General features: G+C 51.6%; 1 protein-coding gene across 1 annotated transcript in view; it reads right to left on the reverse strand.

Moving 5' to 3' along the window:
• Positions 1-20800, reverse strand: part of Fgfr2 (fibroblast growth factor receptor 2) — a 97731-nt gene that overhangs the window by 71577 nt on the left and 5354 nt on the right. The gene's annotated exons all lie outside the window — the stretch shown is intronic.

Here is a 20800-nt window from a genome sequence, read left to right on the forward strand (position 1 = left end):
GAACATATCCAGGCCTGTGTTTCTGCCCAGCCAGGGGCCGCCATCACCGCCGCGAGCCCTGCGCAGGGCTGAGCTCACCACCCAGGAACCACCAAGCCTGAGACCACGTTCGGTTGCTTTTAATGGCTTAAATGGTCCCTCTGGAAGGACAGTGGGTCTCTGTTGGGATTCTCGACGCCTCCTGCTCCCGTGCTATTTAAACACACCGTCAGATTGGATCTACTGGAACTGGATTTTAAGCTTCTAACAACATTCAAGTCCCCTGCAAATTTACTGATTATGTTACAGCCAACGATTTCTTTCCTCCCCAAGAGAACTTTTCAGCATTTGGGGACCCCTTCCAGAAAGGAATGGGTCCCTAACAAAACGTAATCCTGTGTGGCCCTTCTCGTCATTAACATCCTGAGAGAGAAACTTTAAACTTCACAGAGAACTTTAACCTTGGCTCCAAAGGGGGCTTGTTCGGTTCCCCACCTTACATGGAAAGAAAGCTGAGAGGAACTCATATTTTAATAAAGGAACCAGAAATTTGGAGCTTCCGTATTTCAGTCCAATATTCAAAATGCCAAAGATGTTGGTGGCATAAAGAGAAACAAGACTTATTAACATTAAAAGTGTGCTGTCTTAAAATGCTGCCTTGCACACAAGATCTCGGTCATTCATAATGATGGGCCACTCAGAGGACCAGGTCCTACCATAAGAATTTCAAAAATGGGTCATCCAGGTGGGGTGGCATGCACCCATAGTCCCAGCTACTCAGGAGGCTGAGGCAGGAGGGTCACTTGAGCCCAGGAGTTCAAGACTAGCCTGGACAACACAGCAAGACCCTGTCTCAAAAAGTAAACAAATAATTTCTAAAAAACTGATCAATCACAAACTCTGAAGCTGTGTGCCCCGCAGCCAGCCAACTAGCAGATGTCACTATGATTTCACTAGGCAAAAAAAAGTAAAAAAAAAAATCAACTTTAACCAGAAAACAGCCAGAGAAGAGGGCGCAGCCTGCAGGCCAACTCACCTGTGACATTCACCATGAAGTACCAAGTTTCACTGTCTACAGTCCTAGCGGCAGTACAAGCATAGAGGCCGGAGTCTCTAGGTGTGGCGCCTTTGACCTGCAAGTACTCCCCAATAAGCACTGTCCTATTGCTGGGCCCCAAGTGAACCCCATCCTTAGTCCAACTGATCACGGCGGCATCTTTCAACAGGCAGCGCAGCTCTAGCGCCTCCCCTGGCGCGGCCACGTACACTTCTGGTTGGGAGATTTGGTATTTGGTTGGTGACTCTGCAGAAAGTGGGAGAGAGAGACAGAGACAGATGGGACACAGCGGGAGGAGAGAACGTCCAACGAAGGTCACTGAGGCCCTCCGTTCCAGGAGAAGCCGTTCCTGCTTGACAAATGGCCCCAGGAGGCGTCCATCTCTCCCCGCACCCCAGGAAGCCAGGAAGCAGCCCACGCTCCAGGGTAGACTGAGGCAGACTGAGCCCCGAAACAGCAGCCAGAGGAAGCACCCAGCTCCGGTTCCACAAGCTGAAGATCTTCAGAAGCAAACCAGAACCCAGCCAGGAAGGATGTGCCACGGGACCGTGCCAAAGCTGACCACCAACCTGAAGCCTGCTCGGCCGTCCCCCAGGGGGACAGCCCGTCACCGTGGCACTTCCCATGTGTAAGAGAGTCGCTGGCTCTTACCAACGCGTTCATCCGACAAGACTATGTGCGTCGCTCTCCCTCGCTCTTTACTTATCTATTTATTTGTGCCACACTTGGCCTCTGGTTATAAAACCGAGTTCCTTAAAATGGTTATGAAACCAAGTTCCTTAAAATGAAATGCCTCAAATTCAAGGGAAACTAACCGTCCCATGGAGAGATATCGGGTACAGAGCTATTGCTGGTCAGGAGTGTGCTGGGCTAGGCTGGGACATGCCCAGAGGCCTGGAGACAAAACTAAAAGAGCAGAATGTCCACGGCTGAGAGGGGGTCTGTGCCACACTGACCCTGGACGCCTCTTATTCCATGTCACATGGCCCAACCCCACCTGCCACCAACTCCAACTCACACATCCACGTCCTCAGCCTCCCGGCTTCTGTGCCTCTCTTCTTTGCGGATATCCCTTCCTATCTCTCATCCCTGTTCCACCCGACTCTCCCTCAAGCCCAGATCAAGGGCCCTCTGCAGAAGCCCTGGATCAGTCACCTGGCCAGAGGGAAGTGGCCCTGCCCCCTCATTGTACACCTGCCCATCTTCTCAGCTCCTGGGATGTACATATTTCTTATGAGCCTGCCCCGCCTCCCCGAGGACACACAAAGCTGCTAGAGAGGGGACACAGGTCTTGTGGATCAGTGTGTCCTCCACTCACCCTAGGGCCTGTGGCATACACAAGGACAGCAGGACTGAGCATCATCACAGTCCCCAGAGACACAGGGCAAGATGGAACAGACCCAAGAGGATCCCACCCACATTAACTTCCCCAAAGGAGGAGGGAGGAAGCTGCTGGCCTCTCAGAACAGCCAAGGCCACCAGGGGCTGGCCACGAGGTCCATGAAGCAAGCTTTCATCCCCGCAGCGAGGGCTGTGAATGGTACACAGAGCCCCAGGCCTGGAAAACACAAAGCCTCCTTCCCAGCACTGGACGGCTCCAAAGCTGGGCAGTGTCACAAGGCAATTGTCTTGCCCAGAGTCCACTCAGGACAGATCTCCCACATGACTGAGATACAGTCGGTCCACGCCTTGGTCCTCACTCCCAAGAAGCATCTGATCCACAAACCGCAGCCACCACAACCAGCCAACCTGGGCACCCCGGCCTTCCACGGGGCCCCACCAAGAGGGGCCCAGATGTTTAACAGACTGGAACACAAGGGGTCCGGGGGACACAGACAAAGACCCCGACGTGGTGCAGAAAGAGCCCCACTGGCAGGCGGGCTTCCTTTCAAAGGCTTGTTTTCCTCACGCACAGCTACTTTTGAACATCCCCGGGGGCCGCGTTTTGTTCTGGACTCTCCGGAAGCAACACAGGAACCTGCCCTTATGGGGCTTCCACTGTGATGGGGGTGACAGAAGGAAATATAAATCTACAAAAGAATATAAAGTGTGCAAGGTGGTCTTCAGCAGGGGGAAAAGAACACAGCAAGACAGCGGCCCACATAGAAGTGGCGGGTGAGGGCTCCATCTGTGGCAGGAACTGGCCAGCAGTGGTCCAGGGGCCAGGCCAGCCGCTTGTGTAAACAGTGTGCCTGGAGCCCGGCCACGCTCACAGGCTCTGCACTGCCCGGGCTGCTTCTGTGGTGCAGGGCAGAGCCGAGTCCTCGCACGGAGAGACCCGTGGCCTGCAGGTTCAGCTCCTGTGATGGGAGACGACCAGAGAAGCTCCTCCAGGAGCAGCCCTTGGACTGAGAAGCAAAGGACAAAGGGAAAGATGTTGGGAACTTGGTTGCAAGGTTCTCAGATGGGATCTTCCAGGACGGCAGGTCAGAAGGCAGCTGAACTGAGGCACTGACAGAAATGCTCAGAAGTCGGGACCCTGAGCAGAAAAGGGAGAGGAAGCGAACTATGGGAGGGACGGCGGACCACCTGTCAGTCCACTCCCTGGGCCAGGTGTGGTAGTGTGTGCCTGTACTCCCAGCTACAGCCACTCAGGAGGCTGAGGTAGGAGGACTGCAAGTAAGAGGCCAGCCTAAGTAACTTAGACCCTGCCTCAAAAAAATAGAAAAAGAATGTTCTGGAATTTGCTTTCCTCTGAGCCAGAATGTGTCATCAAGGATTCCTGAGCAGGAAAGCAGCTGGGTCAAATCACAAAACTTCCCTCCTTGAAAGGAGAGGCGACAGACCCTCGTAGCCCATCTGCTCTGTCCTGTCCCTCAGATAAGGGGAGGCCATGGGGCTATTCCGTGTCACAGAATGCTTGCCGACGACATCAGAGGGAAGAAAGATAAGCAAGGCATTTGCAATTACAGAAAGATGCCTCTCCTGAGAAAATACAATTATGATTTCTCAGCTTTTAAGTTAGGAAACTCAGTTTTGAGAATCCCTTCCTTTGCGTGAATTCAATGAACCACAAAGTCTTACTGAAACCAGGGGTGTCCCCAAAACTGTGTTTTGGAACAATGTCACCAAAACACATCCCCACCTGCCAGTTAAGCAAGGTCAGAGAATATTACTCAGCAATGAGAGAGAATAAAATCATGGCATTTGCAGGTAAATGGATAGAGTTAGAGAAGAAAATGCGAAGTGAAGTTAGCCAATCCCAAATAACCAATGCTAAATTTTTCCTTGATAAAAGATAGGGAGAGGGGGCATGGGAGGAATAGACGAACTCTAGATAGGGCAGAGGGGTTGGAGGGGAAGGGAGGGGCCATGGGGTTATAAATGATGGTGGAATGTGATGATCCTTATTATCCAAAGTACATGTATGAAGACACGAATTGGTGTGAGTATACTTTGTGTACAACCAGAGATATAAAAAACTGTGCTCTATATGTGTAATAAGAACTGTGACGCATTCCACTGTCATATAAAAAATAAGAACAAAACAAGGGACAGAGTCTTGTTCTGGGTTGGACACGAGATGCTTGGTTCTGGGGTGCTACCCTGGGGGCAAAGAAGATGACACCCTAGGACTCTCCATCCAGCCACAGGCTCCCCAACAAAGAGCAGAGGTGCCCAAATATCCAGCCACTATTTATGAGGCTCCAGGGAGGCTCCTCGTGTGGACCTGACCTTCCAACGATAACCCACCGAGTGGATGACAGCACATCACGGTTACCCTCCAGAGGCATTCACCACGACTGGGAACACCAGGGCTCAAAGGCCAGAGAACCTCTGGATTCTACATCAAGACACGAAGCGACTTCAGGCTGGGCTCCCGTCTCCGTGGACTGTTAGGGTGTCTTCAGGTACCAAAAATGGATCTTATTTCCACTAAACCCAGGTCAAAACTGTCATCCATTTTCCAGTGACATCATAAACCACAAGCCCAGTAAACTCTCTCTGCTGAACGCATCAGTAAGACAATGGTGTTTATCCATAAAATCGAGCCGTGACGACTTTAAAGGCGAACTCAGAAGACACCCCTCCTCCTCCCTGAGCTAGGCAACAAGCCCTCCCACCTGGGGGTCTGCAGTGTCTGCCACATCCCTGGGCGACCCAGGCAGACTCCAGCACCGGCTAGAAGAAGAGAGGATACATGAAGAAAGGCACAGGAAGGGGACAGCAGGAGGGACAGGCTGAAGCCGTAAGGAGAGGGGAGGGCCAGAACACCAACCAGTGACCCAGCTCGCGGGTCCCTGCCCAGGGGCACATAGTAGAGACCACACAGCTGGCCCCGCTGAAGCAACCCTGTCCCTGTCCTGCCTTAAGGCCATTTGCTTTCTTGGGGCGTTGGCTTCTGTATGTGAATGCTTCAGGTGGCCCCAGAGCCCAGTCCCTCTAAGTAGCGTGACCAAATCCCCTCATGCTGCTCTGGGAGGGGCCAAGACAATCTGCTCATCTGCTGGGACCAGGGGTGCGTGCTTGCCACACCCCACCTGTCACCCCAACCTGGACTGCCCGCCACTAATGAGGGCCACTCCCTCCCTGACTCCGCCTCGCTGCACGGCCTGCTCTGTGAAATATGACAGTTGACACAGGGCAAGGAGCTCCCTGGGAAAGCTAAACAATGCCTTTTATAGCAATATTAACATTTCCTGGATTTGGTGTTTCTGATGCTGCAGCACACGGTTCACCTCTCCCAAGGCTCACAGCCTCACCTAGCGCCTCTGTCCTGCCAAAATGCAACAGGGAGAAGGTTCCAGAAGCCACTCTGCTCACACCACATGCTCTTCCAGAGGGTTCCACAGACAGAGGGCTTGTCCCCACATAGTTTCCATAATATAAACTGAAATTCAAAGAGGAGCAAGCAAGCAAGCTGGGATGAACCCTGGGCATTCTTTGTCATGTTACCTAAAACTGCTCAACAAACAAGGTGACAAGTTTACTTTCTGGGCGGGCTCGGCGCTCTGGCTTCCACCTGCTGCAAGCGCACAGGCACCAAGCACGGCTGCCCAGGAGCGGGGACCGGGTGGCCTTCTCCCCCAGCTTCCAACGCTGGAGAAGCTGGCAGCTGGCTCAGCTGGGGCGGGCTCAACAGGTAGGCTGCTCTGAGAGTCAGAAAGAGCGAGGGAAACGTCACCAAGAGTCACCCACATGGGCCCGTGACTCCGGCCCTCCCCGGAGCCTCTGCCCTCCCCGAGAACTCCCTCAGTCCCGTGCTCCTCCAAAATTCCAGTGGGAAATTGGAAATAAGGGGTCTCCAAGCAGGGAGAGGGACACTGAGGCAGGGTCTGCATGACTCTCCCAGGCCCTCAGCAGATCCAGGGAGAGGTCCTGACCTGTGGGTGAGACATCATACTGATGTCACCTGTGACAAGCTCTGTAGGTAAATGAAGGGGCGGGGCCTTGCTGCAGGTGAAGGCTGCCCCCTCCGCCCAGCTGAATCCTCCCCAGCCCAGCGGGAGGACATGCTGTGACCACAGAGGAGCCTGGACAGGGGAAGCTGCGTGGTCCCACCTCCCGCTGCTGGTCCAGCTACAGCCGCACCCAGACTGTCACTTCTCATCAAGCCTGCCCATGAACTTCTCCCCCGGGGTTTCTGAAGTGGCGCCCAAACACCAACAGAGAACAGATGGGAGCCCCGGCCTGCCTTGTCCAGCCATCCCAAGGGGACGCTCCGTGGGCTTAAACTTCTGGGGGGAAAGAGCAGCCTGTGCCAACAGGACAACTAACCACACTCCACTGTCACCAAGAAAGCGGTTTCTGGGGCGACCCTAGCATGGCGCCTTTTCAAGTGTCTACAGGATCCAGTTTCAAGGACACATAGGGTCCTGGGACCAGACTCTCCAAGGGCTCCTCCCTACGGGGTCATCCAGTCCCTGTGCATTCCCCACAAAGAGGAAGACAGGGACGGGGAGAGAAGTCCTTGAACATAGAGCTGTCGAGCAGGAGGAGGGAAAAGGGGCAGAGGAGGGGGCCAAGAGAGAAGAGGGGACAGAAGAAAGGGAGAAGGGGAGGAGGAGCTGAGGGGCGGGGAGCGCTAGCGGGCGTGGCGGGCTGTCCTGTCATGTCCTGTTGGTGCTAAACCCATCCGCACCTCCAGGCAGGGCTCAGGCCCAGGAGCCCTGTCCCCGGGACATCTGCAGCAAAAATAGTAAAGTGGCCTCGGGCTCCTGGTGCCCTCCCAGACGTTCTGTCACCTGGTACAAGACAAACACGACGCTGAGGGACTGCCAGAGTCTTGACAGCAACACACGGGATCAAGCTGTAAAAGTCACTGCGAAAGTCACAGCACATGCAGGTGGGGGCAGAGGTCCCCCATCCAGTTGGCCTGCACCATGTCCCTGGCCCCAGGCTGGCCTGCACGGTCATGCCAGGGTCCTGGTGAGACGCTTCAGCTGGACGACGCCCAGTTCTCTGTCGCCAGGATCAGAACCCGCCTCGCATGGCACTCCTGGAGTATTTTCCACAACTGTGAAATGAGGGAATCCAGACAGACAGACAGACACCTGGCATGGGCAGCCTGGCTTTTTAGAAACCCAGAGCTATTTAGCAAGATCTGGGGCTTTGGAAGAGCCCAGCCCGACTCTTCCACGGCAAGGTCTTGGTGAAGCTCGCACAGAACTCAGGCAGTGGGGTCCCCTCGATGGCGTCCTGCAGCGAGGACTCTACACAGACATGGAGTCAGCGCCCAGGCAGCTGCTTCAGCTCAGACGCCTTAGGACCCCCCCCTTCACAAGAGCCAACGTCAAACACAGGCCTCACAAGGCAGAGGTGCTACTTGTCCTTTAACAGGGGGTGAGGGGACACACACTCTGCCCAGTACAAAGACGGAAGTTCTCACCCATGGGGCCGGGGATGTGGCTCAGCGCTAAAGCGCTGGCCTAGCATGTGGGGGGCCCCCAAGTTCAATCAAAGAAAGCAAAAAAAGTTCTCATCCTCACAAAATGCTGCCAGCACAAACAAAGTTGGGGACAAAAAGCCAAAGTGGTGAAAAGGTGTCCAGGAAAGGACTGCAGGCCTTTCTCTCTCTTCCCAGCCCACTGTCTAGCGTCCTATAGCCCTGCATGGGGCTGAAATATCATGTGTCAGAACTCAACATGCTGCGTCCCAGAACCAGGTACCGTCACCACCGCTAATAGCTACCTCTGCGGTAGCAGCCTGACGGCTCCAGAAACTCTGGCCTGGCTCCCCCACCACGTGACCAGAGGAGCATAACTAATGTCTCCAATATGGTGACCATTAAGCCGTATTTCTAGGCACACCCTTCACACAATTTAGGCCCCTCCACGAGAGGCAGGGTGGACAGCTCTCTACATTTGAATGACATCATACTGATGCCCATGAGAAAATAAAAATGTAAAAAGAGCAGAGGCCTAGGAATGTACTCACTGAGGAACGGGTCACCCTGGTCACCCAACACTGGGGACTCAAAGTGGAATCACTCAAAGTGGAATCAGAAAAAACATCCCAATTTGGTCGGCATCCTCCTCTCCCCCAATTTCACCAGCTCGTGACAATTTTTTCCAAAAGGGATAGAGGCACAGAGGGACAGTCCCCCTCACCCCGTCACAATACCTACATTCAACTCTTATACTCACAAGAGCGAAATGCCCACTGGACCATCAAGATGTGCAAATCAAATCCGCTCCACCACAGGCATAAAATGCCTGGATGTTGGCGGCTTTGCTTGGGCAAGAATTACAAAATTGAGCCTTTGTTCAAAAAGCATGTCCCAAAGAGAGAAGCCATCAGGTCCTATAGCGCCCAGGAAGTAGAAACCTGCACTACAAGTTATGTGTAAGTGCTCCGCGCTCCCTGCTCGGGGTTACAATGGGGAGTCTGTCACAGCCGCCCTGCCCACTGGTCGCGGGCCTCCTGCCTCCTGAAATGCACTCGCAGAGAAAGCTGGTGCTTCCCACGCTCTGCAGGGGTTCTGGGGACACGCTGTTCTGGAACACCTGGTCACCAAAAGCTAGCCCTGAAGACCGGAAGGCCCCAGAACCCCGCTTGTCCAGCAGCAAGCCAGGTATGTCCTCCCCACTTCCTGGCATCAGGAAAAGCACCTGAGCCCCCAGGAGGGGAAGGAATGAGCCACGTGGGTCACCTTTAGTGACATGATCTTAAGGTTGGGGGGCTTGCTGAGGGGTCGCCTTGGAAAACAAAGAAGGTTTCTCTAGTTCTGAAGCTTAACACTCTGCCCCTCCCCCAAATCCCTCATGTCCAAGACCTGGTGACAGCACCAGCCCCAGGTGCATTTTACCAAGTGGCGAAGGAGATGCCGCCCTCAGGTGCACGGCCACACCCTGAGCCCTGCTCTGCACCCCAGCTGTTAAGGCTGGGGTCTCATCTTGGTCCCTTCCCTAGCAAAGAGGCCAGGGACACTAAAAATGCAGGCTGAGGAGACCCGAGTCCCAATTCTGCCCCCTACACACTGTGGCCTTGGAACAAGCCCTCCGCTTTTCCAATCCTTCATTTTTTTCTTGCCCCGCAAACTAGGAACCTTAACAACTGAGAGAAGGCCCCAGGAGCCAGGCCCACCTCAGTAAGAGCTCATCCCTCGGCACCCCCTCCCCCGGCCTCTTGCTGAAGGGAGTCACCAATGGAGTCCAGCGGCTCAAGCTCAGAGCCCCCCAGAGCCCCTCCCCGGCTCCAGCACCCCTCACCTGTTAAGCCCACCTCCACCTTAGACAGCGGTCAGAAAGCCCAAGCAAGGCACCACCCCCACGGTCCACGCCATGCCTCCTCCGTAGAACCTCTGCACAAGCCTGACCCATCACCAGGGCCTCCCCATCCCCTCCCACGTCCATCGAGGACTCCAGGTGTTCTAGAAAGCACATCTGGGCTCCACCTTTACAGCAAAAAAAAAAAAAAAAAAAAAAGAACAGAACCGACCTCACTACACAGAATACACTGGGGCCCACCTGGCGCAGACCACTCTTCCTCACAGCACAGACTGCCTGCCCTCAGGCCGCTGCTCCTGCACCTGCACGCCCCACGGGCTCCTCTGCCCAGCAGGCTCCTATTCAGTCTACAAAGCCCAGCTCAAGTATCTCCCTAGGAAACTTCCTGCTTCCAAGGCAGACACTGCTGCTCCCATCTCCAGGACACCACAGCCTTTGTTTCTCTGTGTAGCCTGTACAAGAGCCAAACACCATCTGCCTCCCAGGTCACTCCACCTGAGGGGCAAATCAACCCAGCGCTTCTCAGACTTTACTGTGCATGAAGGTCACCTTCCTAGGCCCCAGAGAAAGGCCCCAGGGGAGCCGGTCTGGGCTGGGGACTGAGACTCTAGTTGCCCCAGGTTCCCAGATGAGGCCAACCTGCTGCTCCAAGGGCCACACTGGCCCAGGACAAGAGTTCCAGACCCTTAATCCTGGTTTCCAGGACAGAGGCACCTCCAAGTCTCCTGCTGCTGGCCAAGGCCACCTAAGGACAAACCCTAAGGACAAACCCCAGGCTGCCTCAAAAGGCCTCTGTAGCCCCTGAAAAAGAGGCACACCTGAGAGAAGGCACCCCAACTTGCAGCTGGCCCCACCCTGGCCAGGGGGGCCATCCTAGGCTCCTCCTCATGGGTCACAATTTGATACTAACGGGTCAGCAGACAGCTTTCTCCAGCCCCGTGAGAACCTCCATTAGAATTCCTCTGACTTCAAAACAGGGTTTTCTTTCAAATGAACAAATCTGTCACATCATGTACATGTAAGTTACCTAAGCAGGGACTCCTGGAACGTAACCAAATGGAACTAAACTTGGGAAGATCTTGTGAGATTCATCATCATCAACGCCCAGGCCCAACACCTGCTCGACTGATTTAGCAAGAGAAGCGGCCGACGGCTTATTAAAATGCCACCTACTACACCTCCGCCCGACAGACCTGATGTTTATGCGGGTGGCACAGTAATACACCACGGAATTCCCTAGAGACCAAGATCCCAGCAGACAGCATCCTGGGAATAAGCCAGTGAATCAAACCATGGGCAGGAGGCCCAGGAGCCGAGGGCCAGCATGTCGGGTCACTGGCCTGCATTCCAGAGTGCCTCAGGCCAGCCGTGCAACTGCATTCCAGAACCAAGTGTCCACTGTTACCTGTAGCTCCCAGAAGCTACAGCAGGGACAAGCCTGTCCCTCCCTGACAGTGAAATAATCAATAAGTGGTGCATACTCATCAAGTGCAAACATTCGTTCTCAAAGTCCCCTAAAGGGCAGCTCAATGTCCAAATCCTAGGTGACATTTTCCCCAGCTACAGAGCAGGCCCTCTCTTGAGGAGTACTTTCGAAATAAAAGAGTACTTCTAATGGCACAGCTACAGAAGAAAGGGGGGGTCAGGGTTAAGAGTTATTCCAAGAGGGCAGGGCTGCCTCCTGCTCCTTTGGCGAGGACCTTTTGGGGTTATTGTTCAGCAAGTTTATTTAAAGGGCTCGGCCTTTCTTCTCTCAGCAGGACCCCAGTTCCAACACCCGTTCAGAGGCTGCAGATGTGTCCCAGGACTGGTCCCTCCCAGCAGCATCCCAGCCATCTGCAAAGGAAGGGGCAGCAGCTGGAGACAGGGAAACAGATGGCCCTCCTCATCTGAAGGGGTTTGATCCCACTCCTGGGGCTCTGCTAGTAAGGGCCAGGCCTACGTGGTGGCTGGAGGCAGAGAGGTAGCCCAAGGAACCCTGGGCAAGCAGCTAGATGGGAATGACCTCACAGAGGGTTTCCCAAACTCACTCTGACTCCCATGAGTTTGTACCCCAGGGCCCTGGGAAGGCAAGTCAGAGGCACAAGAATCACTTTTCTTAGGTGTTTTGCAGAAAAAAGCAAAACTCCCCTCCTCCTGGGGACACTGTCCTAGAGGACTGAAATCCACATTAATTCAGGAAATTGCAAATTAAGATGGCCCCACTTGGTCAACTTTTTCCCCAGTCCTGTACCACAGCTTTGCATAGAGGTAAAAGCTCTGAAGAGCCCCCACCTCAGTAAGTCCCCTCCAAGACCCCGGAAGCGTTGGACCTGGAAAAGGATGGACAAGCCTCCTGACACGCTGGCCTCCGGCAGCCAGGGCATCCCAGGAGCCCAAGGTGCGAAACCACTACCTGCCAGGCCTCGCTGGGCGCTCCTGTCTGCCCTGCCCCTGTCAGCTCCCTGCCTCCAAGGTGGCCTGGCAAGAAGCTGCCAATCAGAGAGAGAGAGAGTGCCAGGAGCAGACTGCCAGGGAGCAGGCTGAGCCGACCTGCAGAGCGTGGCCCAGCATCCTCACAAGCTGCACCCAAGGATGGGCACCTTTCTGCAATGGAGGTGGGGTGGCCTCTGAGCTGCACATCGTCACCAGACAGCCTCTGGGCCACCTCTGTCAACAGAAGCCAGCTAGGGATGGCAGAGAGGCCCTGGATGATCCACTGGCTGGAGGAGGGGCAACCTGATGGGCAAGAAGACTCCCAGGAAGTCCAGCAGCAAGTTTGCTGGAGAAGCAAGGAGGATAACCACCTCCTTGAGGTGAAGGCCAGCCTCAGAAGGTGCACAAGTCCCCAGAAAATCCTCAGCCTGGTACCCAGACCCACCAGCCTCATTCCAGGGCAGCACTCGGCCTCCTGGGTTTCCCCATGTCCCGGGCAGGCCAAGCACTCCCTCACAGCAGCTTCACCTTGGGATGGAAGTGGCCCTTCCTTTTCACCATTATTTCATAAAAGCTGGTCTCCCTGCTTGACAGGACTTGAGACTGTTTTCTGCTTGCTATTCTTTCCCCACAGAACCTAACTCATACTAGGGTCTCAAAAAATAAACTGAGAACAAATGAACGATCGAACTCAAAGAAGCCACATTAATGACCTGCAACCAGAAAAGTCTCTGCCAGGCTCCAAGAGCTGCATCACCCCCAGGGTTGCGGGGATCCGAGGGGAAGCTGCCCTGCTACGTCCAGGCAGGAATTCCACAACCTCCCCCACCACTAAACCCTCACTTCTAAATGCCTGCGACCCTGGGCGTCCACAGCCACTGTGCAGAGACCCACGCAGTCCCTAAGCCAGTCTCCACTCACTCCACTCACTCTTCTGGGACCAGTCAGGGTTCACCTTTTTTTTAAGTCACCAAATTGAACTTTGCTTGCTTTAAAAAGCACTCTATTACCTGGCCTCTTTCCCCCTAGGGACACCATTCCTGGCCCAGGAAGGGAAGGGTCTCCACTTCTGCCCCTTCATTCTTGGAATTTTTCTCTTTTGTGGAGGGAGTTCCTAGTCTCTGTTCCTAATCTCTGCAGGGAAGTAACTGGAAGGGCCAGGCAGGCTTTGGTACTTGTCATTTCCATAATCACGGGTTGCAGGAGGTCCTGGTACAGGGGTCCTAAGGGTGGGCCTTCATTTTCCACTGAATCACTAATCAGAAATGCTGGAAGGGCACAGTGGTGCACATCTGTCATCCCAGCAACTTGAGAGGCTGAAGCAGGAGGATCACAAGTTCAAGACCAGCCTCAACACTTCAGCAAGACTTTAAGCAACTTAGCGAGGCCCTGTTTCAAAATGAAAAATAAGCAGGGCTGGGGATGTGGCTCAGTGGTTAAGCACCTCTGGGTTCAATTCCATACCAAAAAAAAAAAAAATGATACTGGGAAGAAAAGCTTGACATATTAAAAAAGCAGCAGCCAAAAAGGCTAATGGATTGTAGGCTCCAGGGCAGACCCCAAAAGCACTGGGACAAAGAAGATCTGGGGTGACCTGCATGTCCTTATGGTCCCAAATTAGCCTGGTCACTGGTCCCAGGGAAGCCTCCCACTGGTCTCCCTGGGACCAGAAGCCAGAGAGAATTGGCTTCTTACTGATAAGCTACCCCCTAACAGAAGCCACTCCAGAAGAATCACAAAGTGGTATTATTAGTTCCATTGTCTGAGATCTTTCCTCAAATTACTTTAGGAAAATAGGTGTAAATACACGAGAAAGAAACAATCAACCATCAGTGTCCTTGTAAGTTTAATAGTCCCATGGCAGATCCAGCACAGAAAGGAAGAGGAAATAGAAATAGAAAGAAGTGCTCCTCAAAACATCCTCCTGCTCCGGAAGGAAGAGCCAGCTGTGAAATCTGTCTTGGGCCAATAAAATCACTCAGAGGCCTGGGCCTGCTCACCACCTGGGAGGTCTTAGGAGGAGTCACTTATGACCTGATCCATAAGATGAGAATAGGAGCACCTAGGATCTGTCATTGGAGATTAGAGATAATAATGTCCAAGTACCTAGTGCAGCCTCCTACACACAGAAGCCACCTAATGAATGGCAGCTCGTTATCATCTCCATCACTGTTTCATCCTCATTATCTCAGGCAGGGGCTACAGGAACAGGACCTCATCCCCCAGGTCGGTCCTATCCAGCAGCTCCCAGGGGAGACCATGCAAATGAATGCTCAGCCCCGCCCCCACTGTGGGTCCCACCGTGACTGCTTGAGCAAGCCCAGCCACCTGCGCACCTGGGGACTTCCAGCAGGCAGAAGGCACGTGGCCACAGGATGCAGAGCACTCCCTCACTGACCTGAACAGCAGAGCCCACTCCACCCCCGCACCCCACTACCTCCTCCCCCATCTTCACAGGGCCTAAGTCAACCCTTGGGAACCTCAAACAGGAGACTCCTTTGCCAAAACATGTTGTGCCTCTCGGCGTCTGTGTCCCACAGTTCATTGTACAGCTGTAACTGACTTTTTTCAGCAAGAGAGAAAAATGTGAACCCTGAGCCATTTGGGCTACAAATGGGAAATAACTGGAAGGGCTTCATCTCTCCAAAATCCTTGAGACTTGCAAAAGCCCAAGATTATCAGAAGGGCTAGACAAACCCAGGGCTTAGAGCTTGTTTTCTGTTTCATTAATGTAAAACTTATCATCAGATCTATATATTGTATGGTATCTGTATATTGTATGGTAAACACCTTATCAGCCTATGAAATATTGTTTTTAAATTCACTTTGACAAGGAGGCAGGGTGGGGTAGGGAAGAAAGCCTCATTTACTAAGCACCTACTCTGGGCCAGGATTTGCAGAGGGGCTTTACGTCATTTGCCTTTAATCTGCACAGTCACCCTTCAAGATAGATATTATCTTTGAGGCTCAATATCTTTGACAAGTTATCTAACTTGTCCAAGGTCACAAGGAGATACTGGAGACACTGGGACCCAACTCCCAAGGCCAAGTTCCTCTGCAAGTTTGTCTCCAGAAAGCAACCTTATTCATTCATTTTTTAATGTCATTACAGGATTTGGATCCAACGTATAGAGAAGTCCTAGTCTTTGAAAGATGTGAATGGTTTCAAATTAATATCACCTAAGATATATTCAATAGTGTGCCAACTACAGCCATCTAAGAATGTAGCATGTCTTAGTGGAAATCCAGGAGGCTTAGCAGGACAGGAAGGAAGTTTGATGAAGGCAGCCATGGGACTTCAGGGCAATCCCACTGTCAACTGACTTCTGAACTTGAAGGGTACTAAAGAATTTAAACTCTCAATCTGACCTCTGAAAATCTTGATATTCAATTTCTAACACCCTCAGTTCCCCTGTACACGTATGCACATGTGCATGCACACACACAAAACACACACACACACACACACACACACACACACACAGTTGGCGTCTTTCAATGTCCAGACACTTTTAAAATATAACAATTGGCCACATGTGGGAAAAAACTTCATAAGTCAACTGTCAAGTGTCAAAACAGGTCCCATATAGTAACACAGGCATTTTGAGGTTAGAAAATAATGATGGTAATTTATATAGAGTTCACTTTATTCATAATAGACCTGTGAATTGAGCTGTTTCTAGGAAGGTGCAACATAAATCATGTAAATAAATATGTCCCTTGTTCTCATTCCTAATTCTATCAGCATTTTTCTTAGGAGTTATTTTTAACCTCCTCATAAAACATGTTCACCATACCCTGAAATTCTAGATGCATGCATTCTGGTCAGAAATTACTTATAATTTATAGTTCGTCAGATAAGGAGTTAAAGGAAAGCATACGCCATATCTTAGGTCCCTTACTCAGGCCAGTCAAAAATTTTTTTTATTCATAGGATGTGGCAAAAGTCCACAGTGGGGTGTAAGTACTTATGGTAGTCGGAATAAATGACACATCCAATGTCTTAAAACTCCATCATGGTACAAGTTTTCCAAAATCAAGATTACTGACAATCTAAAGCATGCCTACACTTTGACCATGGTTTGTTCCAGTCATTAAATACGTGTTTGTAGAAACAAAATATAAATGGTGGGCTGGGGCTGGGCCTCAGTGGTAGCGTGTGAGGCACTGGGTTTGATCCTCAGCACCACATAAAAATAAATAAATAGAAATAAAGAAAATTGTGTCCATCTATAACTAAAAAAAAAATTTAATATAAATGGTAAAGGCCTGACATTATAAAAACAGAAGCCACAAAAAGCCCGTGGCCACACTGACGGAGCTACCATCTTGGATTTTCTATCACGCCCTAACCAGGGATAGTAAGCAATCAGAGCCAGGGAGGGAAACCACTAGGAGGTGTGGCCTTTGTTCATTTCTGAAGGAGACAGACAGGAAGAACAGTCAGCCGCCTGTTCACCACACCTCTCCATCAAATGCGTCAGCTTAAGAACCCTTTCTTACACCTCCCCTTCCCTAACCAAGGCCAGAGTGCAACCAAGCCAGGTCACTTGGCGTCCCACTGGGTACAGCAGGAGGGAGCAGGCAGTTTATGGAGGATTCAATACCTCACTTTGCTCAAAGCAGAAGCCACACACAGCTTATATAGTCAGGTTCCAGGGCCCCCAACAGGTCAAAGCTAAGCTCTTGGGAGTCACTCCAACTTGACAAGGCCACCAAAAAAGACACGAGGCACACTACTCAGAGCCCAGCCAAGGCTCGGCTCTACACCAGGCTCAGTGGCCAGTCACGGGGCCTGGGACCCCACCACTGTCGGTCAGTCCAAGGAAACTATGGGGAGGAGGGTGGGGAGGAGGGAAGCGGCCGCTCTCCAGCTCTCACTGGGATGGGGGACACAGGGAAGGGATAAAAGACCTCAGGACCTTAGGCTAACGTCAGCCCTCAGGGGGAAAAAATAAAATAAAGACGGGAGACGTCTCTCTGCAGCTGCACACAACCCACGGCACCCACTTCTCTGCTGAGAACCGAACCAGCGGTGTGGAAAGCCAGCCCGCTGCAGTTCCCAGCTCACTAGGAAGCTGGCACCCCCAAATCAACGTCCCATGTCTTCCTTTAAAGACTAAAATTGGCTGAAAGGGGAATGGAAAAGTCAGACGGGCTCTGATGAAAGGGGGTAGGCAGCCTGGAAGTCACTGGGCTAAGTAACGAGGGGTGGGGGCACCGCCTACACTTCACTGAGAGTGAACATTAAACACACTCTTCCTGTTTAAGCCCTGCCCCAGCTCTCTCCTAACCACGTAATTACTCATTAAGTCTGACTGATATTAGGATCCTTCCTATGGGATGGCGCTGGCTATGGGAATTCTCACCCTCAACTGGGCCCGAAAGTCTTAACCGACCTTCAGGTTCGGCTGGTGAGGGGCTTTTTTGCATGAGTACATGTTCGGTCTTTTAACTGATTAAAATAAGCAGGCAGAACACATACAAACACACACCCCAAACTCAGATCAGAGGGAGTCAGTATAGAAATTTATACCAATGTCACTTCTGGACTTGCCAGATTTTTGCCCTAGAAGTAATATTAAACACAGCTCTTTGTCTATGAATTGTGAAATACTTTATATACTAATAAAGAATGAGTACTTCATTGTGTATTTAACTGCATAAGCCTGCATTTGGTTTAATTGACCAAGAATAAGTCCTTGTTCCTAAGCTAACTCTCGAGTTACAGTCAACTCTTAAATATTAACACTCATATTGAGGAACAAAGATGCAGATAATGCAAAACAGAAGATTATTTTAAGTCATTCACTCTTGGTATGCGGATATATTCTTTTTTTTCCCTTGCTTTTCTTTTAACTTGCAATTAAATGCGTATGGCTGGTATTATGGCATTTACAATACTTCTAACAAAGGACTTAAAGCACACTGGAAAAATCTGACTTGGGGAGGTCTCCATGCAGATCCCACACGCAATTCCTCTGCTATGAACTTTGGAACAACCTGCTCTGGTCCGGGTCAGCATGGCCCCCCGCCCCACCAAAGACTGCTGGGAAAATGGCTTTAAAAAAAAAAAAGCATGTAAACTGCTTGTTTCCCAGGTTGGTGGTTTTTGGAATCATGGCAGTTTGTGAGGGTGGGAAAGTAATTAAGGGTTCAGGGTTGGAAAAGCCCTTTTATTTTAGCTCCTACTGGGCGGGTGTAAACAAAGATTCCCTTTATGTCAACAATGACTTAATTAACCAGAGTAGGTGACAATGTCAGGAAGAATTCGAAAGTAAGAGTTCCCTCCTCTCTGTAATCAAGCTTCACTATACTCTAAACATTCAGAATATTAATCAGCAGAGTAGTACTTGGCTCTGAGAATCACTCCCTTCGGAATCAATAACTGCTCTAACTTCTCAGCTGTCCCCGTAACAAGGGGTGACACACAGAAACAACCAATTTTAATCTGGAATATTAACCAAAATCCTCCAGAGTGTTCTCTCAAGTTAATTAGGTAGACCCAAGCCATGGTTACCACCTGAGAGAGTGCTCAGAAGACAAATGCACACCAGGAAGTGACACAGGTGACATCTGATGTGGCACTGGCCAATGCTGCGGTGACTGGGCCATCAGAAAAGGTTCTGCAGGAACTTCTCAGGCACACTCTTCTCTGGTGCAACAGACACAATAATCTAAACTGAGTTTCCAAGTTAGCAAACCAAAACGCCTTCCAAGATAAGGCCTTAGAAGGTCAAAGCTGAAGGTACCGTTAACCCAAGCTATAACTACATTAACCACAGAGGACAGACAGACGTACAGGGGACTCACACACACACACACACACACACACACACACACACACACACACACGCATGCACGCACGCACGCACGCACCAATCTGGCACTCCAGAACCCAATCTGGAGCTGCTCCGGCTGGCTTTCAGGAGCTTAAAGCTCCTTTCTCACCTACAATTCAATGACCTTCAAAGCAAAACTCAACAGATGAACTGGTCTTAAACTTCCAATCAGGTGGCAATATTGGATCCATAGACACGAGATCCACGGACCCTACAAAGGCAAGGTCCACTGCCACCTCTGTCCAAGAACGACTTTCTTCTCAAGTATGTGCTCCTTGACACTGCCCCAACTGGCCCACCCAAGGGTCTGGAAAGACCCTTCCTCACTTGCCGGGGACAGTGCTGACGATAACATGCACTGGTGGCTTATGAGATGCCGGGCCTGCCGTGGCGATGCCCACACCTGGAATCCCAGTGAGTCGGGAGGCTGAGGCAGGATGGTCACAGCCACACAGCGAGACTCACATACTTAGTAAGACTCTGTCTCAAACTAAAAATAAAAAAGGACAGGGACGCAGCTCAGGGGTGAAGTGCCCCAGGGTTCAATCCTCAGTGTGAGAGCAAGATGCCAGGCCCTAAGCTCACTGCTCTTTACAGCCATGTCAAACAGAAATCCAACAGTCTTTTGAGGTCACTAGTCAGAAGGCTTCTGAGAAGATTACAGTTCATCAACTATTAATAGAGACCCAGAAGACCATTGTATGCAACCCTCAGAAGACACAGAAGAAAACCACGGTCAGGGGCCTCTGTGCTTTTTCAAAGCCCCCCTCGCATGGGGGCGCTTGGCTTTCCCTCTAAGCCACTGTCTTTCATCTTGGATGCAAACCTTCATGGGAACTATGAGCTCAGAAAGACGCTCACAAGGACGGTGGTAGAGTGTGACCTACACTTTGGGGAAGTCTGAGCGCTGCACCCCGACCCCAGAGTGATCCACAAGTCCGCAGTGGGGAGACTTGCTGAGAGCCACATTCACACTGTTGGATACAAATTCTTACACAAAGAACCATGGAGGCACGGCACCCCTCTCCCCTGCTCTTCCTCCTCTGCCTCAAGTGCCTGTCCCCACATACGCCTGTATTTTAAACTCCCTTCAATAATTAAATGTGGTAAAAGAATTCCACCAGGACCATTTTACACTTTATGTTGAAATAAACTCACCATAACACTGCCCTGGAATCTAAAATGGAAAATGACAGTTATTCCTAACCTGGGCCATTCCTGAAGCCCACACGGTAGGAAATCCCAGCTCAGCTTCCCCACCGTGCAGAGCCGTGTACTCAGGGGAGAGCCGGCAATTAGGGAAACATCCATTTTAATTATTAGCAAAATCAAAGAATCACAGGCATGACTTTCAGAAACTGGGAACGGTTTCCCTCACGTGAAGCCCTTCAAAAATGCGTCACCATTGCAAATTACATCGGCCCTGATGTCACAGCACAAGTCACAAAGAGGCGGTTCCATAATGGTCTGGAGCGAGAGCTTGTAACAGCCTCAGACACAACTCCTCCCAGATCCCTTTCCAGAGGCGTGGTAGGCACCGCCACGATGTCACCACTCCTGGCAATTACAGAGTGCCTCTGTGTAGCCACGAATGCCCAGCCTCCCTCACAGCTTTGGAAGAGCCGTGCCTCGGTCTCCCTAGGGACCCCACCTCTCTGGTTCTCATCTCTGGATGGCGGCACAATACTCCTTGTGGATGTCCCCCTTGGGGACCAAGGAAGCTGGGCTTTCTGCCCCTCCCAGGCCACCCCTCTGGGTCAGCACGCTGCTCACCCACCCCGCACGCCCCATGCATCCCCAAACCCAGCGGCTCAGCCAAACCCAGACACCACGCAGGA

The sequence above is a fragment of the Callospermophilus lateralis genome, chromosome 15 (genome assembly GCF_048772815.1).
Source record: "Callospermophilus lateralis isolate mCalLat2 chromosome 15, mCalLat2.hap1, whole genome shotgun sequence".
NCBI lineage: Eukaryota > Metazoa > Chordata > Mammalia > Rodentia > Sciuridae > Callospermophilus > Callospermophilus lateralis.